The sequence below is a fragment of the Brachionichthys hirsutus genome, chromosome 7, assembly GCF_040956055.1.
Source record: "Brachionichthys hirsutus isolate HB-005 chromosome 7, CSIRO-AGI_Bhir_v1, whole genome shotgun sequence".
Taxonomy (NCBI): domain Eukaryota; kingdom Metazoa; phylum Chordata; class Actinopteri; order Lophiiformes; family Brachionichthyidae; genus Brachionichthys; species Brachionichthys hirsutus.
In genome coordinates, this window is record NC_090903.1 from 9,515,673 (window position 1) to 9,542,806 (window position 27,134).

Here is a 27,134-nt window from a genome sequence, read left to right on the forward strand (position 1 = left end):
TCAATAAATAAAAATCGGCGTGTATAGATCATTAGATTCACAAAACAACATTATAAAAAAGGTTGAGCCTGCTTTCTGCACGCAGAGGCCGATATGCCGCTTTAATCGCGTAAACACGGACTAAACGTTAACTTGTCGTTGAACTCCTCTTTCATTCTGAGCCAGCCGTATTGCACTCATTTCTGAAGAATTCCCCCCCCCCCCTCCTCTTGCATCCAAGCCTTTTTTTTTAATCTATTGCACAGCGGTTATTCAGATGACTCAAACTCTTCTTATAGCGTGGATAAGGCCCACGCGTGTCCTAAACTGATGTAATGACGGTGAAAGGGAGCAATTTCCATTTCTACCCACATCATGGTCGCTGTGCTCCCAGTGGAAGGCAATTTATCATGTGCCCCTCCCCCTGGCCCTGTCACAGGAGGAACAGGCAGGCACATGTGCGCATGAATTACTAACCCTCCCACCGACGCGGCCTCCCTCCCTCCCTCACTGTGGAGATTTGACACACACAGGAGAGAGAACATGGGGGATTAGAGTATTAAACTGCATATTCACTTTGTCCATCAAGGCCTAAGAGGGCTTAGGTATAGGTGAGCATCTGTAGATTAAAGTAGACAGGAAAACTACATTTGTTTTAATATAAAAGAAATAATCGATCAAAAGGCTGGAGCCGGTTAGATTTTGGTTCTGTGAATGCAAGATTTTATTAGTAAAGAAACTTAATATCTAGATTCATATTACCTTGACAATTAAGGGAGTTGTACTTAATCCGAACCAGTAAACATTAACAATGTTAGTTAAAGTTTATATATGGGGTCAGAGTAATGTTTTTTTTTTATTATTATTGAAATTCCAAACACTGTACGCAAACTCTTTACTGCATAGGTACAGAATCAACAGTTTTAGGGCAATTTAAAAAGCAATAATGACCAAAAGAAGGCACAAGGTTGCCTTACTAAAATAAAAGTTTAATTCTTGAGCAAAGTGAGTCGCTCATTCCATCAGCTCATAAAATATAAGCCCTGCTGCGTTACAGCTTCTTTATACTTCTGGTCAAGACCTAAAGCAGCCATTTTAGATGCGTTCTGGAATCCCCAGCGGGAGAGAGGGAGAGACACTGCTGGAAACTTGGCAGGACATCTGGCGTGGGGAGGCAGGCCGGGACGTGACTCACACACCTAGCCCCATATTCAAAGCGAGTGAATTACCACCACTAAAGCTGTCATTAGTGGGTGCGTGGAACCATATCAGAGCAGGTCATCGTCTACAGCGGCAAGTCTACAGTTTGGGAAACATTCAGTGTCAGTTAGAGGGAATATTGAACTTTCACCGGACATAAAGGTCTGATCTTTTATGTTTGTTTTTTTGTTTTTTTGCATTTTCTATAACATTAAGCTGTTGAAATGTGTTACTTATAACTTATTTCTTACCTGAAATTATGCAGCTGTAGATTGCTTCATGACAAACACGGTCCTAATCGATATGTGGCCATGTAAGTTCGAATAAAAGGCGTCATCTTAGCCAGAATGCATCAGTGCCATCATCTGGGGGTGCGATTTATAGAGATAAAAGATGTGGAGGTGGACAAAGCTTTGTGATTGCAATAATGAAGTCATAAAGCAGAAACCTCTGCGGTCCAGCCCAAATATGTTGTACATTCATGCCTGGTATCCAAGAGATCAGCAAAATCAACATTGGTGTCGGTCAAGCGTCATATTCATCAACACTAAAGAACCCTTTTCTGACAAATCGATCCTGGGCTGCCGCCTCCAGCTGAGAGTCGTACTAGAGGTAATTTGGTTTTCAAAATTGTGCCAAGGTAGTTACGCAGTTAGCCTCTTCACTGATTTACAAATGGAAAGTGCTCATCCAGGTGATGTGGGAGAAGTGGTTGTGTTGATCTATCAGTGCCACTCAGATCTGTAGCCGTGAGACACATTCTTGTGCTTAGACGGCCTAAATGAGATCATTCCTGTCTGCTTTTCAGACGTACAGTAAGCCGAGGTTTTTTAGTGTTCAGATAATTTGCCCATTTTCGATTCCGACAAGGAATATTTTATGGAAATTCGTCCTTATTTCAGGCACCTTAATGGTGTACGCTGGAGCGGTATGCGAGCCGATGAGGTTGTTGTCTGTAACAGGTAGGGCGTAAAAAGCAGAGAAAATGTCAGGGCGTCACAGCGCACGTTCACAAAGTTATTCTAATTGTTGGAAGCTGCCCGACCACAATAACACACCTTGCAGCGTCTGTCTTGGTGCGTAGCCACCCAGTGGACTATCACACATAAAGTTATTCAGCTTTTCTTTTCTTTTTCTTTTTTGACAGGCTGAGGTTTTCAGTCTACCACATAATTGCCATCCTCTGCTTTTGTCTCCCAGTAAATCTTCATGGTGTGTCACCGGCCTTGCATGACATTATGAGTACACAATTCCATTAACATGGGTGTGGGCCGCCAGTTACCATGACTCATATGTTTACTAACTACATAAACCCAGATCTTCTGTTTGTATTGAATGAACATATAATTATTGGTTGATATTTGATGTCTCTTTTAGAAAGCGTTCACCTAATCTTCTGAAAAAAATAGTGATTAACAACTTCATATATAAGAAAATTAAAGTTGTTGTTATGCACAGTAACAAAAATACTTTCTCTATATTTCCATCTATCATCTCGTAAATTAGCTGACAGACTTTAATGAAACTTGCTAGAAGGGTTGGGCATGGAGGGAAGGAGAACCTGCTAAATGCTTGGCACGGATGATAGATAAAGGGGGTAGATTCAGGCTTTAAAAAAATGTTTTTGTCAACTCCAAATAAATGACTTGATGGATTATGGTGAAATTGGGTTGAAGGGTAGGGCATGCAGCAAGGAAGAAACATTCAAACTTTGGAGTGCTTTTTCACTTCCTTTAACATTGCGAGATAAAGCTCTTTTATTGTAATTATGAATTAATTATCTGAATACATTTTCATGATACTTGGGGAAGGTGTGGGCCATGTGGAAATACAAGGAGCCATTTCATTTTGCAGAAGCTCTGAAAAAGGAGTGGAGCCATGACTCTTCCTCTTTAACATTGTGAGAACCCGGAGGACAGACTTTATAATGACACACAGTTTTGTTGGAATTTGGACAAAGGTTTAATGGCGGAAGCATCCTGTGTTATTACTGGTGTTTTGTGGCTACTTGATAACATTTCCATATGAAAGCAGCATAAAGTTACCCTGTAGAGCTTTCGTTGTGCAACTGCGGGAAAGAAAAGAAGCAGGTTCAAATTTTTGGATGGCATTTGCGCAAACTTTATGAATTGTATGCACCGCTGTGATCCACCATGCACAGCTGGGTTTGTTTTTGATAAAGTTTTTTTTTTTCCTTTCTGTGTACAAAGACTCAATTTGCACCACCTCCAGTGAAGAGCAGTGCTTTATTAGTCATGTATGTGTTGGATTTGACTTTTTGCCTTTGTGAAATATTTGCTGTTGTTAAAAGTCATGGAAGTCGCCGTTACTGTATCCACCTACACATAAAAACTAATGGCTGGATGCAACAGGCTCATGCACATTCTCAAAGGCATTTTCAAAGGAAATCACAAATTCATGTGGGCGTATATTGAATCCAGTTGAAGGAAAATGGACGCATACATTTTTGGCAGTGGTAGCCATATGGTTCGGCTGATGTGGGGTTGGATGTCTGTGGTGAAGGGTGGCTAACTTCACTTGCCTTTTATATGTTTTCAAAATGTTTGTCTTTAAATTGCAAATGAAAACAAATTTTCCCTCACACGCTGCCCTTATCTGGCTGTATTACAAAGCCAAGCCATTAAAAGTTTATCCAGAAATGGACTATGAGTCATTGGAGGTGTTGTTTTACACAGCCTGGTGGGTCCCCACAAAGTACAAGTATTTATCTGTCAACTTTAATGAATAAGAAATTAAATGTAAAGTAATTTACACAATTCACAGTGTTTTATTTCAGCTCCCTCTAATTATTGATAGCTAATTATTTGAAAGGTTTCTGGTGATGTTGGCTAAGGCGAGCATGTTTTCTACAGCGAACCACCATTCTTTCGCAAACATCAAAACTACAGTTAGATTTGGGTGTTTCAAAATGTGATATGTAGACATGGAGCATGATTATAATGCTAATTTATGTTATCTGTATCATATATATAATATAATATATGGTGGTCCAATGAAAATAGCTCCGCTCTTCTTTTTTTCCTTTTTTTTTTTAACTCTGCAGTAACATTGAAAGGTTGCAAAGTTCGCTTTGTGTTTGAACATTTTTCATTTCCCACCTCAGCAATTCTTTTTTACATTACCGGTATTTGCTTTTGTCACCTGTTAGGAACCATATGGGACATTAATAGGTATTTGTACAATAGTACTACACCGTAGGACCATTATCCAATTTAAGAAATCACTGAAGAGCCATGAGTTTCTGTATAAAGATAAAAAGAGAAGTGTATCCACTGCTATGATACTCCAGGTCCAAAAAAACAGCACTATATAACACATAAATGATTTATGGGAGCAATATTTATCACATTGATATAAACTATTCAACTATTACCAGCCTCCACATTTCTACAGCAATTCATTAATGTTAGCAGACCCCCCCCAAAAAAATCCGCCCTCCGATCTTCACCGACAGCACCACCAAACTACTTCTCTCTGCCTGTGCCCATATGACTTTCAATAGACTTCTCCAAGGAAATAAGAGGAGGGGACATTTCTCAACTCATCCACATGCAATAAGTGATGATGCTGCGATGTATCACACATTGATCTGAGGCATTTGGGGAGAGCCGAGCGTATTAAGAGGGGAGCGCAGCAGACTAATGGGCCTGACTGGGAGACAAATTGGGTCAGACACACAGCAATACAGCCCTAGGAAATATGGGCGCTCGCATCACTTTTATTGCTTTAATGCATTTTAGTGTTAACTGAGAAATTGAACCTCAAATTACCTGCAATCCATTTGTTTTCTCCTCCTTTCTTTGTTGTATTTTCAGGAGGCATTCCGAAAACATTTTACACCATGTGCTGAACCAGCAAGTTTCTCAGTTTTGAAGGAAGTTCCTTGTTCAAAATATTATGTGTATTATTGTGGAAAAAGTTCATGAATAAGAAGATCAAGACAGGCTTTTTTTGTACTTCCTTCGAGGTAATGGGACTCTCGGCACATTATGTCACAGGGAAAAAGGATGTAACAGACTCAACAAGGAAACAAAGCTGTGTGTGGGGAAAATCTGGTTTTACTAGAGATAGCTACGATACATCCATCTGCATGTTCCCCGGCCTCCCAAACAAACCTTCACTGGGTCAGGTCCACCGTCCATCTCAGCTGCAGTCCATATGGGCCAGCGTCAGCCCGTGAGAAGCTACCGCTGCTGTTGTCTGAGGCGGTGGACTCAATAACACACTATGCAGCGGGTTTAATCGGGGCTATGCCCGATTCTCTCGTGGCCTAATGGTTAGGGTTGGTCATTATCGTATCCTAAACTACGGACACACGGCGTTCAAGTCAACCGAGAAGGTCGCACAACATAGGAGAGCCTGCAGTCTTCGGATGAGGAGGTCCGCATTAGTACATTTTCTGTAATCTGGCAAATATAAGCTATAAACCTTTAAGACTTTAAATATTGCGAAAGAAGAGGAACACATGACACACACTCAGGCAGTCAAAAAAAAAGAAAGAAAGATGAAATCCACTGAAATTTGAAGAGATAAAAACTGTCACAAGTATGATTCTCATCACAAAGAAAGCGGGAAAGACAAGCGGATGGATCTTTTGGATCCTTAGGTAAATAAGAGGATTCAGGCGTGGAACATCCAGGTAATAACTGATGTTAGGACTCGCCATTTGCTCTGACATGCATTTGAGACAGGAACATTAAAAGATACCCACCATTTGACAGGTATCACAGTTCCCCCAGGCTAGAAGGATTCTCGTTTTGATGAGTGTGTCAGTCACAGTGAAGCCTGTCGACAAGCCAGATCTCAAGCGCCGACATTCAGGAAAAACTCTTGACTTAAAAAATGCAAATGGAATATTTGAATAGCAGCGTAAGACCGACGGATTACGGCTAAACTACATGTTTAGTTTAGGGAATATGAATGTCTCAAAATACAAATTTCAACAAGGCTTTCCTCAGAATAACCACAAAGTGCCCCTTGCCAATCCTGTTTGTAGCACTTTTGTACTTAATTCATTTTGATATTTTAATTGTAACTCTTTTACCAATTACCAAATGTAATGTTTGATGCTTCATTTCTCTTTTCTGCACAAAACAGAAAAAAAAGTCAAAAAAGCAACACAATTGTTGCTGCAAATAAACAAGATGAGAATGCTGGCAGAAAAATGCTGATTGTGTAAATCCTTCATATATTTATTTTACTACAAAATGCTCTCACAGTGTCTTCTCTTGAGTTCTAATGTCACAAATGCACAATGTCATGTCTTAAAAGGTTATGCGGCAAAATCATCTCAAATACATTTAGGTCTGATGTCTGACTACTAATCATGTTAGATTTTACTGTTTTCATTGATGAATATCGTATGTAATAAATTCTTATAGACTCTTTAATTTTCTATCAGCTGCAATACTAGCAGTTTAAAATGGAATTGGCTGCAAATTATGACAGAGGCATCAAACTACAATTATTAAAAATTAATTACCATGTAATTACACAACTATATTTGATGCCGTAAGTGTCTCGGCATGCATGATATGTTCCCTCTGCAGATGTTGTATGAAGTATAAATTAAATGCCAGCACTGATTAAAGAGGACTTTATTCTGAAACATTGCTCAGGACCTCCAGGCTCGGTGAGTTGTGCAGCAGAAGTGACTATGGTTATTTAACCAGGTTAAAAGAACAGCACTTCCTCGACATTGAAAACCCCTTGGCTTTAGCTCCACACACCTTCCTAACTTACCTCGCTAACCCATTTATCTTGCTTCACAGCATACTCTTCTGGCGGAAACACGGGGTTGTAAATGCCACGCTCACAGCAACGTGTGAATGGTCGCTCTGTATGCATTCTTCACTCCAGCATATGCCATATTCAGTATATGACACTCACACTGATTTACGAGCTGCTCTCAGCTAAATAATTTACAGGGATATGGCTCTCCGTGCTTTTAATGGTTGTTGTATAGACCTGCTTGCCTTTAAAATGTTCCACAGGCAGGCAGCCATATGCCTGGATGGATGGATGGGAGGCCTCTCAGCACTGATTAATAAGCTATTCAGTACATCGCTGCAAACAGGGTGTTGTGAAACACTGCAGAGCCAGTAGCAGCCGCGGAACAGCTGAACGCACTGTTTGCTTTACATACGTTCGTGAAAAGGCCTCAGTCCAAGGGCGCCACGCCTGATCTGACGTATAAAAAATATATCCGTTTTAAATTTTGATGTGAGATTTACCCTCAGTGCTCACATGGGAGCAGCGTTATGAAATATGAATGCGTCTGCTTTCTTTGGGCAAATGTTTGAGTTTGTCGGTCGACACGCTTGGAGTTCAAAGAGACACAGCCTCGGTTCTTTGTTAGCGGCCTGTCGATTGGTCTGCAAATAAAGTCAAAGAATATTACTCATTATTTTGTCATTTGAACTGCGTTTTATGGATGGCGCCAATCAAGGGGAGTTTTTCCATCAAATAATATCCTCTGTTAATGTTTAATGACTCTGCAAGGTTATCGAATTTTAGCCTGTTGATTGGGAAAAGCCAAGCCCGCATGTATTTACCTTTGAGCACCTGCTGATTATGCTTTGTGATAAGAATTGAGTCACTAGTCTTTTGATGATTGAACACTGGTTCAAATCACACGAGCTACTAGCTCAAATTTTACTCACTACAGAATGATCAGACTCAGTTCAGTTTGAAGAGCGACTTTAGGACTTTTCAACATGCACTTTATCTCATAGGTTTCTTTGTGTGTGTGTGTAACTGGAAAAATAAGATTTTTAAATTGGTCGTGTATTGAGTGAGAGTGATGCAGCTGACATCTAAGAAATAGGTTGTAATATAATTCTCTGGAGCAATTGCGTCATGTTAAAATATGTTCACTTAAAGCGTTAAAACTCTGATTATTATACGACGCAAGACCGAGAAATAAAAGCTTTATGTTTACCTTTGGTTATATCTTGTCTGTAATTGCAGGCGTTCCCTGATCACTAAAATAACGTTTGTAGAAACTGGAGGCTTTAGTAGCATGCAAAACATGCATGGTTTATATTGCTGTTAAGCCCATTTTGCAACACTGGACCAACTTAAAAAACTGTTGCATGTTCATGAGGCAATTGCATATACAAATGTAAATAAATTAGGTCCAGGATTTAAATGAGCAAAGTTAATTTTATGACAAAAAAGGGGTCAAAGGGATGAAATCCTTCCAGGAACAGAATGTGTGGTCTAATGCATATTCTGTGTCATGAGAATGTTTGAGAACTGCTGCTTTCCACAGCCCAGAACTGCAGGGAGGCCGCCAGCATTTTCTCGTTCAGACCTCCACTCAGCCCAGCTTGGTTTCGACAGGTTGAATGTCTGCGTGCCTTCACTCTGAGGCAGTGGAACAATGTTCCCCTGTTCCTGACGAGAGAGAGAGAGAAAAAGAATCGATGACACAGCTGTGAGCAAACATGAACAAGATGGATTTCAAGCACGTTAGATGCAAAGTGTGTTTTTTTTAAAACTTGCTTATCTTGTAAATTCTGGAGCTGTAATTGCTAGTTTAATCTGCGATACGATGCAGAGCTCGTGGTCATGTTCTGGTGTTTGTGTTTCAGTTTGGATTTGAAGATTGTCTGGACAGAGATGAATATCTTTGTAGGTGTGTTCAATAATTGTGGATGAACTATTTTTCTTTTAAACATGGCATCTGTTTTGTTTTGTTTTTGAATCAACTCTGCTACCCTTGTAGCTGGTGGGAGAATGTGGACTGTCCTGAAGATGGAACCATTGAATGGTGAGGTCACTGTAGATAAGGGGCTGGATTAGTTTCTCCTCTTACCTCAACGCGCCTGATGGCGCTCTAGTCTAGACCGTTTCTTGGCAGAGGTACACACACTCTACTGGGCGTCTCTGTAGTTAGAGGCGTATCTTTATGGTCCAATCTTTCCTGATTATTATCTGGTTCTGCTACAGACGTCTCTGACTGAAACGCACATTAAAATCCATGTAAAAGATACAGCCTCGGCACACAGCAGACACAGCCATCCCTGCATTTCGTTTGCGCTACTTAATGGTTCATCCGCCTCATCTGTTCCGCTAAATGTGCTTGTTGAAAGCTTCAGCTGGGCTCTGCTGCAGATTTAATTCCCATACACACTGTATAGCGACAGCTTTGAGCTGTTGTGGTAGTTGAGTCTCTTTGGAGTAAAACCTGGCTCTCTGCCACAAGAACTCTATCGTTTGAGTATCGCATGGCTCGTGGTGTTTCCTATGGCTATATTTATATACTCTAACTGTATCCCCTTTCATTGAAACCTTAACCATTGGGTGATTTGTCTCCATAAGAGAGTGCCATTTACAAGCAGCCATGCTGGGGTGGGACTCCAACTGGAGAACTTGTTAATAGCACGCATCCACTTCTCACCAGATGCTGTCCAGAACAAACCAACACATACTGAGAGAGATGTCGAAACCAATTTTCAGTGACTGTTGCACCACAGTGTTAGACTTTCTTTTTTTAAAGAGTTTAAATGGAACTTCTATATTTGTATTTTCATGGAATATATACCGAGTAGCTGAGAAGTGCTGTATTACTTTTGGCTACTTTTTTTAAAATTACAACTTGTTGAATAATTAAATCATTATCTCCTTAAAAGATAATCACTGTAGCATTATTCTAATTTCAAATATGTAATATGGCAGACGTTACGGTGAATACTATGTGAAATGTATCTACATTTAATGTAATGTGATGAAACATGTAATTAATCAAACATAGCACGGAATATATTTTTAATATATTTTTTTACTAGCTAGGGTTGTCTTTGAAAAATGGTAATATAACTATTTGGATATCTCATGATGACTCTGTGCCTGTCACATTCATGATTCAATTGGTTTTGTAATGTGCATTCTAGCCTACAGCTGTAATGTATATTTATTGGGGTATGCAAATGTGGCAGGATCATACATGGCCTCACTCTTGGATTTAGTAGCTCCTGCTATTGGAGATGTTTCTCATTCTTTCATGCTGTACAGCATGTATTGATCTGATTCCTTAGGTTTTACCATCATGCAGCGCCAACATGAATTTATGTTAGTCTGTCCAGACATGTTTTTTTTTTTTTTACCTTCACCTTCAGCAGAGGAGTTCCCGACCCATTAAGAGGTGATAGTCCAGTGCATAGTTTCTCAGATATGTGGGGCACAGACTATAAATCCGGAAGCTTTTTAGATCCAATGTAGGGCAGTCTTCGACGCTATACACGCCACTCTGCACTTCTTGGATCAATTTTGAAAGTCTCTCTCTCTCTCTCTCTCGATGTAATTGCCCTCTGTTTCATAAAGAAAAGATTTATTGAAAATCAGATCTGAGGTTATGGGCCCTGATGACAGCAAAAGAAAAATGCAGAATTTACTGTCTGCTTTTACAGTCGGATCTCAGGAGTAATTGTTGCGGGACATGACGGTGAGTTAGCACTTATAAACCTGTCCTCCATATAAATTACCTAATCAGGAGATCCCAGTAGTTGTATAAATTGAGCCACTCATTCGTCTTCAATGGTCTGTGTGTGCATATAAAACTGCAATGACCATTATATACATCACAGGAAAGGGGGCAGCCATTGCTGTTTACCGAGTGAGGAGGAGAAATGGATGACTTTCTGCATGCTCAATCAACTGTGAAATGTCCATTTAATCATCCCCCCCCCCCCCCCCCGGTTTATTTATGCTGTAGCACAGATTTACATTTCCAAACATCCCCCATATTAATCATTACTTCATCACGCCCTCCACCTGACAAGAAGCATAAACTACCTCAGTGTACTGCCCCGTCGACTAATGTGTGTACGTTTCTGTCTAGGACCATGTGTGTATGCGAGCACTTTGAATATGTGCATGTAGGTGAGTCTGTGTGAGGGAGAAAGCCATCCTTTAATTCACTCACCACTCAGGGTGTCCAGCAGAAATATTGCATTTTAGTGGCGCGATTGCATTTCTTTTTTGTCCGCTGAGATTTTTGAAATACAACTTCTCACATGGACTTTTTTTGGCTCAGGAGGAAATAAGAATGATTGATGTTATTTTTCAGGAAACGGCATCAACGAAAAACAGATGAAGTGAAAATGTCACATGCTGTAGTGTTTTTTTCTTTTTAAAGGGTGGACATGCTTGGAAAATTAGCGAGCGTTCAGTTTGGAAAAACATTGTGAGCTTTGACAAAATGGAAGTTGGAAAAACTTGTGGTCAGATTTTAGGTTGTTGCCAAAAAAAATCAGCATTCTGCTCTGTCAAGTTTAAGACAGCTTGAGTGATTTACACTTATAACAGGAGTACCTTGGCGCAGTCGCTCTACGTGCCGCTATAATGAAATTCAGGACGCTTCACCATCAACAATGAATCCTTCATAAAAGAGTGAAGCCTGAGTTTATCACCCAGGATGAGAAGCATGTTACATTTGCCACTTTAAACAAGATGAATGTGTCACTCAGCCATTTACATGCTCATACATTTTTATGACTCTGCCATGAGGCGTATTTGATCTATTGGTAACAAGATAAATGATGGGCATAAAGCTTTGGCACTTCTGACTTTAAACAATCTTTCATTCCATGCCCCTCTTTTACTTTTACATGACGCACCGTCTGTCTTCACAACCTTGTGCTCAAATAGTTGAGGAAACTGCAACCTACCTTTTCTTCTTGACAAAAATCTTAACACTCCAATAAGAATATTTGTATTTAATGCAACATATTTTGCGTGAGTCACGTGCGAGCTATTCAAAAGAGTTAGGAGAGCAGGCAGACCTCCAAGGTGCACAAAGGACTGCTTTGTTCTGACCCACAGAGACATTGAGACAGCACGTGGGAGTTTGCTGTGCTATGCAGTGGCATGAAAAGCAGCTGAAAGACTCACCTTGCAACAATTAGCTTTCTCATTTGACTTTTGAATGATGCATTCTTGTGTGTATTTGTGCATTGAGTTTTAGTCGCACATGAATGGAACTGAACTCAGAGAATGTCCCTTGTCAGAGAGTGATAGAGGAGAGCGAATGGAGCTGTCCGATTGATCAGAGTGATGGAAGACGTCATCCTCTCTCTTGTCCTTCATCTCAATTTCCCTCTCTTTTCGCTCCTGTTATTTTGCACATGGCATTGACTGGTTGCATGCAATTGTGGGAAATATTTCAAGAGCATATTCTTTCTCGGAGCAACATAGATGAACCTTTTAGCTATGTGGATGGCAGATTAAAAAGCAGCACGGATGGATGTTCGTGGAGACCTCAGCACCTCTCTGTTGTACTTTGAAAACAGCCCAGGTCCCATTTAGCGGCTGGTGAGTGAAGGCATCGCAGCGTAGACAGAATGATGTATCACCTGGTCCGGCTAAATGACGATTTGATTTCTCACCTCCACTTTCACTGCAAAAATATTACCAGCATTCTTTTCTCCATGGCAACTTTCGATTGAGCCTAACATCAGTCAAACTAACTAGTGGGTGAGTTTGCCACTAAAACACTGACATCATCCCCTAGTGCTGATTTGTTGAGTGACAATGCAGGCCAAGAGGCACAGATCAACGCAGCATATGCTGGAGCACGCACTTGCATTTTGGCTGTGGATGTAATTTAAGTAATGCTGAAGTTGAACCAAAAAAAGGAAAGAATAAAGCATGTTGGAAGGCCACAGAGAAGCAGCGAGTACAACAGATGGCTTTTGTTCAGGCATCTACGATGAGAATTCAAATGTTCGCCCTTAATAGGTGACGCCATTGCCACTAGAGGCATAACTGCTCTGAGGGAGTCAGAAAAGAGAGACCTCCATCATGCAAAAGGGAGCTCTTGTCTACTGCAGTGGTCCAGGACAAAGCTGAGAGCTCCCAGACGCCCTGTATGATTAATGACTTGTGGCCACGCTGTGTGGAAGCCGTGTAATTAGCTACAGGCTGATTAAAGACAAGTAAACTTCTGCTGATAACCCGATTCTGTTTCTCCCCAGCGCCAACGCTGGCATGTGGAAGCTCTTACTGCCAGGGTTGCAAGAAACAGACCAACATTGAGTATGATGAATGTCGTCTCCAACAGGCGTATACAGGCTCTAATTTAAAACTATTTAGCGTGTGACATATTGGCATTGTGCTCTCTCTGTCTCCCTGCGTTCATGTTCGCGGTTTGTGGCAGCGTCCAAGTTTCGGAGGGCTGTTGTTTTGAGTCTGCGCCTGGCATATAGTCATGAATAAAGTTTTGTGCTAGCTCCTTCCCGTTGCTCCCCAAGGTCTTCCACAGTTCATGGATTTTCCTCCAAACATTTGAATTTTCCATATTAGCAAACAAGGAGAGCGGCAGCCTGAGACAGGAGGTGGTCAGCTACCAGATTTACACTTGTGCTCCAGAAACAAGCAGCAGAGCTACAGCTGGGCCATAAAAAAAAATGGCCAGCACAACAACACACTTACCCCCTATGAGATCAAATGCAAGCAGAGATAGCAAAGGCAGGAAAAGGCCCCCCAAGTGTGCTACCATCAGTAAAAACCAATCGGATCCAAAGATCTCTCTCTCTCTCTTTGACCTGCAGCTAAAGAATAGCAGGTAAAAATAGTAAAGGTGATGTTTGCTGTAAACTTTAAAGTGTTCTGCAGGTACTGAAATTAGCTTTAGAGTCGCACAATAAAACAGTTCATCCTGCTCTGATGTGGTTTTAAAGTCCTAATAAGATCTCATGTACAAATCTTTCCTATAAATACAAACTCAACAGAAAGTGAGAAATTGGTTATTCTTTAAATTAAATACAGAACCATGTGGACCCCAGGACCCCAGACCCCAGGAAGACTAGCTGATACCACGGTGTCAACTAATGGGGATCCTTTTTAAATAAATAAATAAATGTGTTTATGTGAGAATTTTTTTGTTTTTTTAGGAAAGGGACAGTGCTATTAGTCGACTGCATGTGCCCTGAAATAAAATGCCCAGCCACCCACTCCTCTCCTTTTATCACCCCTCTCATAATTAGGTTGGTTAACAGACTGCCGCGCACGCAGCCATGTAGACTGGAAGCTTAATCTTATTACTATTGAGTTCCCATTCCTGCTCGCCCCAGGTGACACTTGGAAGTCTAGAGTTATGGCTCTAACCTATGGGAGGAAATTAGCACTGGACACAAGTTTGTTCTTGTTCTTCCCCTGCGTGTGAAAATATTTAGCAGGCATGGCGGGCAACACCTCTGTGAGAAATGGAATTGGAAGCGCAATGTTCTACATGGAGCGCCAGTCTACGGCATGAAAGAGGCAGCGCATGTGTTCGTTTGGCTGGCAGTCCATTAGGCTTGATAGACATTTCACTTAGCAAAGTCAAATATAACAGTGTTGCATTCATTAATATGAGGAAGGGTCCAGGGAATCAAACCCACCATCTGGTTAAGACGACAGTATAATCTACAACTCATCATTAGGTCTAAGGAGTGGAATTTCACTTTAATCTTTTTCAGGGCTTGAAATTTCCATCTGCGCTACGAGGCACATCATCTTTCTTGAAGACAAATGTACTGTTTTTCATGTTCCAAAATTAGATCAGAAGAAAACGATTAATCATGTCATGGTCTGGGAAAAGAAACAAAGATCTGATTTTCCTCTCTTCCCTCCCACTCTCTGCAGCCATGCCCCTCCTCTTTCCTCATCACTTCCTTTGCTTCCCCTCCAGTCTCCTCTCACTCCCTCTGGAAGACCTCCTTCCTCCCCACGCTCTTCGTGCATCTCTTATCCTCGTCCTCCCTCCCGCTCTATTTTCACCTATGTTCTGGACAGCGTTCCCTCTGCCGTATCTTCCTCCCTGTCATTGTGCGAGACAGAGTTATTTTTCTTTATCTCTCGCCCCCCCCCCCCCCCACGACTTCAAAAGAGAAGATACATGGGGCTTGATGATGAATATGAGATGACGAGGCATCTTCAATTAGCATAGCCTTCCCTCTTCTCCTCCACCCTCCCCGTGGCAACAGGAACAACAGATGGCGGCCTGTTTGTATGTGACACTACAACCAAATCTAAATCGGGAAGAGTGCAAGTCACCGGGACTGCAAATTAGTGAGGCCACACAACTGTCAGGTGCTAGCCGCCGCTGACAGTTGTAGCCCATTACAGGAACATTGATGTTTTCACAGTGTGACAAAAAGGATCCCCTTTTTCTCCCTCCTTACAGAGGACCTGTCTGTCAGCCAGCTCTCAAGTCATAACAAATCACTAGCACTCAGCTGAGGCTGAGCATTGGGAGCGTCAGGGGGAAGATAAATGACCTGCAGGCCTTTGAAGTGCTTTGGCAGTTCAGATGGCTCGGCGGCGTTGACAGAGAAATATACACAACAGCGTAACCAATAATGAGAACATTAAACATTCCTGCCTCCTGACAGGCTGACAGGAAAGCCCAGCCTGGCATCAATCATCTTCCGAGGCATAACCTTGACAATTAGTCTCCTCTCTGCCTGCAGCTCTCACCCCCTGTGCTCTCCAGACTCCAATACCCAGACTGCACTAGCTGCCAGGCTCAGGCCAGAGAGGGACGGCTTGGTGCAGATTCCTGATCTGTGAATGTGTGTGGCAGTAGATGTAGGTAGGTCCAAACATCCCGACACCCCCCAGGACACATTGGATTTAGTGTGTGGTATTAGCTTGGGTTGGCGTATATGCTCCTCCCGCCTTCAACTGGTAGGGTTATGAAAGGCAGGTGTCCTTGAAGGTTTCTTGCTTTCACAGGTAACAATTTGGCAGCCTAAATTTTGAGTCGGCAAAGAGGTTTGGAGCCGAACACAAAGCGAGAATATTTCACTTATTTGCCTATTTCTTTTTTTTGAACACAATTGAAAAAGTAAATTACACAAACGGCAGTGGAGTTTATACGCCTGAGTTCTTGCGCTTGAATAGATTCAAAGTATTGTCTCGCATTTATCGCTATTAGTTCTGTCTTTTATCACTATCTTCACCTTTCAGGGGGGGCAGAAACGGAGATAGTGATCACGACTCTCTCCGGATCAATCACCCCCCCATTTTTCTGTCCGCCTACGTTGTACATATTATGTGTCTTTTTTAATTTATTGTTATTTTGCATCTGTGGAGTAATTTATTTTTAGTTTTATTGGTATTGGTTTATTGGACTTTCAACGGAAACAAGACCGCAAGGGCTTTTTTGAAATGCTCCTCTTAGACAGGATGTTTGACTGTACTTGTACTGTAATACATGCTACTGTTTGACTGTACTTGTACTCTAACATTCTATCTAATAAATATAGCCATCATCATCATCATCAGTTTTGATTGCCTACAAATATGTGGTTTTTTGTCGTTCAAATAAATATGTTTGTCGTGACAAAGAAACCGTAATGCATTTTACAACTGAGGAGTACAACCCAAACAAATTGATACTGAAAGGGCAGGAACAGGCAAAGCCACCCAGCCATATTCCGAGTTCAGCATTTCACTTGTGTTTCCTCCATTAACCATTTGCATGTAAATCAACACGGACGAGCTGACCCCCCAAAATGTTTACATTCTCCAGTTTCCAGCACAGTCTCCGGCCGACCATTTTGTTGCCACACCAGAAGAGATGATTTATGTGGAATGAAGACATTTCCCCTTTGACTAGCACATTTGCAAAAAGGTATGTCAAGGATGTGAGACGCCTGGTACAGGCAACCTTTCAAGAGAGTATTTTTTACCCGCTTATTGGAAGAGCAATAAATATGGAGGTGACAGGGCCTTCTCATGGTTACAAAGCTTACCTGCAACTGAGCTGGATAATTAGCAGACCCTGAAGATGATGTATGACTTTCATTACCCTTTGAGACGGGGCAAACTAAATGAGGACTCAGCTAATTGCCGTGCAAAGCAGTCTGGTATTGTGTGTGTGTGTGTGTGTGGGTGTGTGTGGGTGTGTGTGGGGGGGGGGGGGGGGGGGGGGGGGGTAATGCAGACCCTGCCTCTCTCGCTCCATCTTTCTCTCTCTCTCTTTACTCTGTTGAAAAAAAAAAGAGGCCCCCGTTGCGTTTGCGGGGCTGTGATCTCCCTCTCCTCTCTAGCTCGCTGCCCGCAGGAGTTCACCGACCGTCCATAAATCAAGAGCTGCTTACAGCTGAAACTACCCTGAGTCATCAACATGCAATAAGCTGAATGACAGATTCCAGCCGCGACTGCATTGCGCTCTCAGTTATAACCGGCGTCTTCTCCGCTCTGCTTTCTTTTCCCTCTCACCTAACGGCGTCTCTACCATCTCCCCGTTTATCTGCCACATGTTGAACTTCTTAGAAATCCAAATCCATCTGTGGGCACAGTGGAGATGAGAACAAAAGCTGGTAAATAACAGGATCACTCTCTGTGCCAAGTGTTTGAGGGGAGACAGAGGGAGAGACGTTGACCTTACTGGGTATGAATAGTTTTTCCAGAAGCATCACTTTTAAGAGTTCCTGTCAGGGCCGGACTGAGACAAAAATAAAAATCAGTGCTGGCATTTTTGGCTCAGGCAGCCTACTATTATCGTTCAGACTCCACCCATCAGAGCACCGCCATTAATTATAGACTTATCTTCTAAATGATCAACCTCATATATTATCAATTATTACTGCATGGACGCGTTTCATTTAATTTGGTTTGAAACGAATAATTCAGCTCTACAGTTATTACAGGGATGGAATTTTTCAACAAATCCACAGATAAAAATAAAAAAAAGATTAAAATTGGTTGTTTCAGTTAATATTTAAATCCAAAGAGAAAGGTTGGCAGAGGAGGGGGGCTAGAGGCCAGTGTAATAGTTTTATTGCGTACATGTATATGATATGAATTAACACAGACAAATAACTTCAAAACTGCATCAACTGTATGTAACTGCTTCAAAATCAGATGTATGTGTATGTAAAGGCATTTAAACAATGTTGAATGTCTTCTAGAATATTCCATTCAATATTAAAATACATGAATGCACAGCATTAGCCTTATTTTATTCACCATGTAAATAACATAAAGTATTGGTTGTGTTTGTTGTTGACTCAAAACAATAATCATGCAAGGTTTTTCCTAAGATTCTTAGACAACAATTCATTCATTTGTTTGTGTTGTTTGTGCAGTTTCATATTTAGAAGTGTTCACGGTACCTGAGCCCATGCATGAACTGTTTTTTTCGTCAACTATGGCAGCTCCACATTTGAACCTCTGTCATAGTAGATTACTTAATGTAACATTGTTAGATTCCTTTTTAATGTCAGTGTGAATATCTAGTACGTGGCTTATTTGGCACTTCTGCAGTTCTTTGTCCTGATGGGAGGTCAATCCGCACATAACAATGACTGGTCTTTAAATCAGGGATGCCAAAGAACCTGTAAAATACAGAAAAGCACCTCTATCGTCAAATGATTTTGTCAGCCATGAACTTAATTGACTTCACTTGAAGTAGCAATCTGGATCCTATTAAGTTCCTCTCAGTGCAGGGAACAAGGTCTTTTGAAACAATTTCACCTCTTGCTAATGAAGCAATTGTTTCCTCTCCCATGCGTCAGCCCACGGTGGAGCGGCGCTAACCTCAGACAGACACAGAAAGGCTTTTGAGCTGTCAGGAGGGGTTCTGTTTGTTTCCGTCAGTTGGTCCGATTTGAGACTTGAAAGGTGCAACTCGGTTTCTGTCAAGATGAAACAGGCGCAGTCCGGTGATGCGAGGGAACGTCGGCACGAGAGACATTCACACAACGGGTTGCGGAAAATCTCACAATTTGCCTCAGTCGATTTGATTGTGATAAAAATTCAAGTTAAGCCAAACATGAATTGTTCCTACTATTTTAGGCTGCGTGGCATTTAGATCTTTAGATGAGTTTGTTGTGTTGCAACAGAACAAAGCTTTACTTCAACTACGCAAACACGTTTATGACTTTTTTTTTCCTTCTTTGATTTTTGTTTCAAGTATCTGCTTTTATTTGTTCTATCAATTCCGACTTCGTCTCCTCATCTACGCCCACAGACATCAAATCCCACAGCACACTGCTTTGTCAGAAATCATTGGATGAGATTGTTTTTTATTTCTACTGACAATGGGTGAACTCCACTGTTGGTTGGTTTGAATTCCTCCCTGCCCTGGATACAACTGTTCACTGAGCACAACAGGATGGGAGCAGGCCTCAGAGATCTCCTTCTGGTTTACCTCAAGGTGAGAACTGTTTTGGTTCTCACAATTCTCCTAACATATATCATATCCCATAACAAGGCTCTGAAGGCCATATATGAAGAGGAGGCGAAGGATTCAGATTATTCTCTCGTTGTCTTGTTTTGGTCCAAAACAGTGTCTCTCTTTGGTCTCTCAGTGTCTGTGGAGTGCAGTTGAACCTCTGGCGTGCATAGCTTTTGGCTGTAAATGCCATAGTCTTTACCTCAGAGTATGCTTTTAACGTTGCAGTAAAGAGTAGCGCAACAAAAAGGCTTGTAACAGAATGTCTGAGTGGGTTCCGCCTGTTCTTTGATTTGGCTTTACATTGAAAGCACCTCATAGAACTAGCTCATTCTTGTTTAGCAGGTTGGAAAAAAAGAGATATGCTTGGCCAGACGTCCTTTCTGGCAGTCCTTTGGGCATGTCACAGTAGTAATAACTTACAATGGGCGCATAAATTCAAACTAGAAGTTCACTCAAGGAGCACCGCTCTCCTCAGAGAACAGTAGGCTACTCTAGTATGTGTTAGAGTTTTTCTAAACCCTTTTCTGGCCCTACATATGCAAATGAACAAGAGCAAACCAGCAGTTTCCTGCTCTGTGAAACTTTTTTTTTTTGCTGCAAGATGTTATTTGTTATGAGTAATTTTTTTATGTCATCCTGCTTCCAAACCTACAAACAGAGGTGTGTTTATATATTAGCTGTTTATATATTAGCTATGTCTCAAATTGTTCACTTCCACAGCTATGAGTACCCAAATGACCCAAATCAGAGTGGAATGATGGACACTTCTCACCCTCCATATTTCTTAACTTCTTTCACCTGGGTGTAGAATTAAACCTTTTTTTTTATTTAGGCAAATGATCATCATGTAAATATAAAAGCATCATTACCCTGGTATTAAATTAGGTATATAGTGTCATAATGTGTATTTTTCTGTCAGTTTTTTAACTGACAGTCTTACAGATAAACACAAGATATCAGCTGCATACAATTCTTATTAGTCTTCAGAATGAACAAAGCATAAACAGTGAAAACCATAAAACACCTTCTTAACAGCCATGTTAGAGAAAATGAAAGTTAATAGCAGGCCTAATTTAACAAAAGAAACAGCCGAAGCTACATGGCTATAACATTTTAAGTCAACCAGTTCATAACGGGAGACTTGAGATGTGTTCTAAATCTTAACCACACTTTTGATAATTATTATTATTTGCATTTATGTTCCCAGACACCTGGAGACAATAGATTTAATGATTCTTGCTGCAGGAACAAAAAAGCTCTGGGGCTTGATGCATAATATATGACTGCTATTCCTGATCAATGCTTTATTTTGTGTTCCTACCTATGCATTCTGAACTTCAACATTTCTATTGCAAAGTGTTTCTTGACTGATATTATGTATTATAGAGCATTTCATTTATTTTTTTGTTGGCAAGAAGGAAACAACAGGAACAAAGTAATAACAGTGAGGCAGAATTTTAATCCAGCCAAGGCTGTTGCGTAATAAGGATCAAATGAAACTGCATCTGCAAACCAGCCAACTTTTGTACTTTTTGTAAACTCCAGGCCTGCTGTTGAAATAAAACTGGTGGCGCTTCAAATGAAACTTGACTAGCACCAATAAATCACACTAAATCATGAATCGATAACAAATGCGCTCTAAATCATGAATAATGGCCAGGCAGTCATAAACTAACACAAGCACAACTCAGCAGGCCATTCATTTCATGGCAGCACAAAATAAACAGACACATTTCTTTCATGGCACTAATAAATTTCCCTGAAAAACTTGAAGAACAGGCCATCTGCTTCAAATAATTTTTAATTTCCTTTTCTGTCTTGTCCCCATGAGGTATTCCACTGAGATATTTTCAAAATTCTTTCATTTACCTTCTCCCATATGCGTCCAATTACATTTCTCATTGTACTGGGCCAGCGCCTGGTTTCTCTTGAGTATTGTGCAAAATGCCCCCACCTGCACCTTAAGCAAACTTTATGCCTGTTTTATTATCTGTGAGAGGCTGTGAGTCATTCAGCTTGGGCTCTGCTGGATTTGGCCTGGTGTTCTGGGTTTGATGTCTTCTGGCTCCAGTCAGGAACACCTGCACCTCCTCTACTCTCTCTCTCTCTTTTTCCTTCCAGGCTGATCTATTAGCTGGCTATCGTCCCGGCAGATGTTCACAGGCCAGCGAGGGAATCTGTTTCTCCTCACACGAGTACTTCAACAGTGATGCCGGGAGGATTTACACATGGAGCAGAGGACAAAAACACATTTGAGTTCATTTATCATTAAATCGTATTTAGGTAAATGATTCCACTGGGTGTCATCATTGCTAACTGAATTTTAAATGAACCCTCATTTCCCAAGGAAAAGATCATTGTTGGCTCAATTAAAACAGTTGATCTCAATGATTCTATGCTTTAAGCACACAACAAGATCTTAGTGGGACATCAAATATGATAATTAATTAATGTGTTTTTTAAATGTTTAACTTAACATCTTGCTTTGCATTTAATTTAAGACGGTTTTAATATTGGAAAATCCCAATTTATGCAAGATTTAAAAATTGAAATAGAGGCTTTGCAATGTTCTTACAACATTTAAAGTTAATCAGCATTTTAAATTTGTATACTGTATATCCAAATTAGTTCTGGTGCTATTAAAGATGTGGTATTATAATTTTATTTAGCTGCTTGTGTATGAAACCTATATAGTGACATTTTCTATTTTCATTCTTTGCCGGACAACATCATTTAATAAAATGGTAAAAGAACAGAGATATACTTAAGCTTGTGATTGTGTTTGTCTTAATGTCAACTCAGCAGTAAAATGGAAGCAGCTGGCAGTCAGTCATAGAATCACTGGGGCCTTTGTTTCAAAGCGTTATGTTGTCAGCCATTTATCTTCATGACTTTATCAACACACACAGTTTTACACATATAATGCTGCCAATAGGTACAGAGATATTTAGGGGAACATTTTATGTGGAAAAATGATAAGTATAATATTCTGCCATCTTTCATGAAAATTGTTGGTCGATATGTCAGAGCCTGAAAATGTCATCAATCATTTAAATGAAGGCACACACTGAACACCGCTAATGGCTGACAATAACGTATTGCACATATGTTTTACAACTCTAGAGAGTTATTTGGACTCCAGTTATAGAGAAATGCAAAGGTACCACTGGAGCAACAGAGAATAATAGAAAACTCTGCTCTCCTCTCGCTACACTGCCTGCCACGCCCGTCCTCAGCTCATGCACATCACCTGTGCTGCTCTGGACACCTGCTGCTCATCTCCTCATCAGCCCCACTGCTCAGTCCTCTGCACCCGACACTATGGCCACTGCATTGACTTCGGTATCTGTTTTAACTTTGATGTGATGTTGTGATGAACTGGACAATAGGATGTTGCAGCTATTTGATTAGAGGTTACAGTTGAGCAGATGGATCAATGAATACAGAACAAAAGAGATGGAAAGAGGAGAAGGCCTGTTTAATGAAGCAAGCCATTCAAATATATAGCAAGACGGTTGATTGATGAGTTGATGTGGCAATTGCTGGGGATTTAGATTTGAAACACGCCCTAGGGTGAAACACATGATTTGATTTACTAAGCCGTTTAAGAGGACAAGCCTGAAAAGCAAAGGTAGAGCTTGAATGACATTTTTTATAAGAGAGCAATCATTTATACATTCCCTTGCCAACCATTATGACCCAGCTGGCTTCAGCACAGCACCATTTATGTCGGTCTTAAAGGCCGAGAAGGACGTGCTGTCACTGGTGTTTGTGTAAATCTTGCCCGCAGGAACGGTCTAAACAGGAGACTGGAAACAGAACAGTGAGTGATGTGAGAATATGTGCAATGTGTATGCTGTCAATATAAGCTACAGTTCCTCGCTTTATGACTGATTTCTTGAGGTACTCTCAACTTTCATTAACACAAATTTCAGTGTAACTTTCACAGAAAAACTTGGCTCAAGATCAAGACCAGGGTTAGTTATCACTGCTATGAGCTACTGGGAATTCATGTTGAAGGCACAAGCTCTGGTTCATCCATGATCACATCACGATGGCAGAAGGGTAAGCAGGATATTCTACACATCTTTTTAAGCAGAAAGGTTTTCCGATACCTCCCAGACGCTGAGTCGTTCCCCAGCCAGTTGAAATATGTAAAACCTCCAGTGAGTTCTAGGTCATCCAAGGGGCCTCCGTCAAACTGGAAAACCTCCATACAGGAGTGCCCAGAAGGCATGCTAACCAGATATCCAATCCACTTCAGCTGGCTTCTTGTGATGCCAAAGGAACTCCAGCTCTACTTTCCATAGCCTCCAGATGTCCAGGGTCTTCACCTCCAATCAGTCCAGCCACCCTTCTAAGGAAACCAATTTTTGTTCCTTTAATCCCTATTCTTATTCTTTCACTCACTACCCAGAGTTGAATAATAGACTGACTAGAACAGGGGTGTCGAACCTGTGCCATGGAGGGCAGAGAGGCTGCAGGTTTTCCTTCCAGTTGGTCACTCAAGCAAGTTATTTTAATTATCAACACATCCTTCAATTTGAGAGAAGGAACTCATTAGTGAGATCAGCTGCTGGAGAGATGGTTGGAAAGAAAACCTGGAGTGTCTCGGCCCTCCATGGCACAGGTTCTACACCCCTGGACTAGAAGATTGTGAGGCTTGCTTTTTGGCTCAACTCTATCTTCACCTAAACAGTACGGAACATCACATATTTCACTGCTGAAACAACACCAAAACAGCTTGCCACCTCATGCCACCTGCTACTACTTTTAAGGACATACTACTACTACTACTACTACTACTACTGTACTTTCGGCTTGTCCCTTGAGGGGTCCACACAGCGAATCAACTCTCACAATGTAATCTGCAAACATTATATTTCAAGGAGCTTCCTATCTCACCTCATCTGTTGGTCTATCCATCACCATGGCAACCAAAAAGGGGCTCAGAGCTGATCCCTGATGCAATCCCACCAATGGCCCACCAATATATGAACATTGATAAGAGGCCCCCGTGTGGGCTACCAGCACCCAGAAGTCCAGTAGGGATCAACATCAGCATTACAGTAATCTACCTTCTCAGCTTCCCCACACCATGGCAGACTGGAATTGCACAAGGATGACATCAAATGGTGGCTATTTACTTCTTAACTTTGGACCCAATTATTTTCTCATGGAGAACCATCATCTCACTGTAGACGGTGGCAACTCTTATCACAGCTGCTTGGCAATTGGTTGAAATCTGCACCAGTGCCAGCTACAGGTCATAATACTGATGGACTTTGTGTTGAGTTTATATCCAATAGGTTGTAGCTACAAGTATGATAATGGCACCAAAACCACGCACTGGCACAAAAGTAACTCTTTATGTCAGCAGACAATTCCAACATAATTTCATGGCTGGGGGTTTGTCAGCATGACCTCCAGAATCAGCTATGCTTAGCGCCGAGACCAGCTGGTACAGTTCTGCCTCCTGCACAAGCTCCTTCCCCACCAAAGCTGTGGCATTCCACATCCAAAGAACTGGACTGTGAGTGATTCAAAGAGTAAGTACTCCGAGGTCACTGCATTGAACCTGGCACACAATGCACCCAGCCGCTCCGTCTATTCCCTGAGGTGGGGTCCCAGGGCAGCTGCTACATGTCGTTTTTCAGGCTGTGATCAACCAAGCAATGGATCAAGTCTAGTCTAGTCTAGTCCACTAACAAGCTCGTTTCTCTGGTCTGACTCCACAAGGGGTCCTCAGTTTGTTCTCATTCAAGGAGAGGTGTATATTATCAGCACTGAAAGCAAGTGTCACATCATCCCTTTCTGTTTAATTAATATGTCTCTTAAAGATTTACAGGATAAGCTATAACTTGTATCCATGTGAAAGAGGAGGGCTGTGATTGCTGTCAGCAAAAGATTGCAGTAAAGAACTCTTTGCTCCTTTAGAGTATTTACTGGCACAGCAAGAGATGAAGAGACAGGAGTAGATGGCTGTTCCTGCACTTGACAGTTTGATGGCCGTGTGAAACTCAAGAAAGGCCAGGCTGGTTTGTTTTCAAGCCGTTTATAAACTCCACCAACGCGTCACCATGACAGTTTAGCTGCTAGTTCATTGCTGACTTTAATTGCTTGTCTTGTGATTTTTTGCAACACAGTAAAGGTGTGAGTTTTTATGTGTTTTACAAGTTTAGGTATGCATGCATGCATATGTAGCTGCATAAGAGGGTGCAATGTGTTGATGGCATAGAAATGATGAGGTAAAGTCTGCCATTTTTTGAAACACTAATTTGCTTTCATATTGAAAATGACATGATAATTGAAACAACATGCTCATGGTACTATTCTTCACAGTTTCTACTACTAATGTGTTAGTAGAAAAACATCTTCAAGGACCTCATTTGATCTTTAGAGAAGACTTTAATTAACATCTACAATGCAACGTAGCAATGAGTTATTCACTGTTAACAAGAAAACATAAGAGCAACTCTGATATGCATCAAACCCCCTGATTGAGATAAATTATAAGTAACAAATGTAAATCACTGACCTGGTCTTGACCATTTTAACTATGCTGTAATGCACAATGGTCCTCAACTGCCCTCAAGCTCACAGAACATCATTTTCATGACCCATAGTGCTAATTTTGGGGTCCCAACATTCCTGTTTGGTTCACAGAAAACTTGTCAACTCCTGGGGCCACAGATGCTTGCCTGTCAGAGCCACTTCAGGGGGATGGATGGGGCAACAGGCGGCACAGTGATCTCCTACTGTACAGTGTTAACTTACTGTTGAAAATGCTAAACGCTCTTGACCTTCTGTCCATCAGTGTGCTGGTTGAAAGTCAGGGAGGTTTGGGAACAAGATTTTTTAGATGTGTGAGATGTTGGTGATTTAATTTTGAGACATGGTGTTTAAAATGATTTCATAACAAAGAAGGCAGTCATTATGACAAAGGACACTAGTCCATGTTAGTCCCACCCTCATAATGGAACTCCTTGTTGACTTTGAAAACCTACCCCCAGAATTTGGAATCACATTGGTATCATTGTTACTGTTGTTATTGTTATTGAAGAAAAAAACATATTTCACCAATAGTAGTTTTCTTCACCATCTCACTATGAAATTAAAAACTGCTTCATTTCAGATTTAGAATGTGAGTTGAATCCAGATCAGGCTTGAATGTGTGGTAGATCTAAAGGGGAGATCATCATATAGGTTTTTGCCCAGTCATTATTCAAGAAAGTAGAAATGAAAATCGGACAAATCCCCCCCCCCCATTTAAAACTGCTAAGGGAACTTCACATCTTCTATCTATCTATCCTCTCTAGTATGTATCTGACATGGAAGAGCTGTTGATAATAAATAATAAACCGCTTCATCATTTTATTAATATTTTTATTATTAAACCCGTGTATTTTTTATGATTATTCATTAATTGATAATTGACTGACAATGCTGATGACCTTTGAGTCGGAAACTCGGAAATTGAGCATAACTAAAGTCAGTAAACTGCATCGTTCTTGGAGAATCTATGGAGTGAAATGTTATTGTGACTTAAATAATAAAAAAATTACCGGAAGTTATAGGGCAAAGATATCCAGTTCCACAAGCTAGTGACTTGATCCAACAAATATTTCACAGTTACGAAAATGAAAACATCTCGCCTTGCTTTTCAGTTTTATGGGTCTGTTTATTGGGATTTAATTACTGCTCTTGGAAAGTTCAACAGACAGGCCTGTAATTTAAAGTATAAGTCAAAATAGCACTTGGT

General features: G+C 41.0%; 1 long non-coding RNA gene across 1 annotated transcript in view; it reads right to left on the reverse strand.

Moving 5' to 3' along the window:
• Window positions 1-8,215: 8,215 nt before the first annotated feature.
• Window positions 8,216-27,134, reverse strand: part of LOC137895868 (uncharacterized) — a 37,194-nt gene continuing 18,275 nt past the window's right edge. Inside the window, exon 3 of the long non-coding RNA XR_011105564.1 lies at window positions 8,216-8,598. This is a non-coding gene — a long non-coding RNA (uncharacterized lncRNA). The remainder of the gene's footprint in view (window positions 8,599-27,134) is intronic.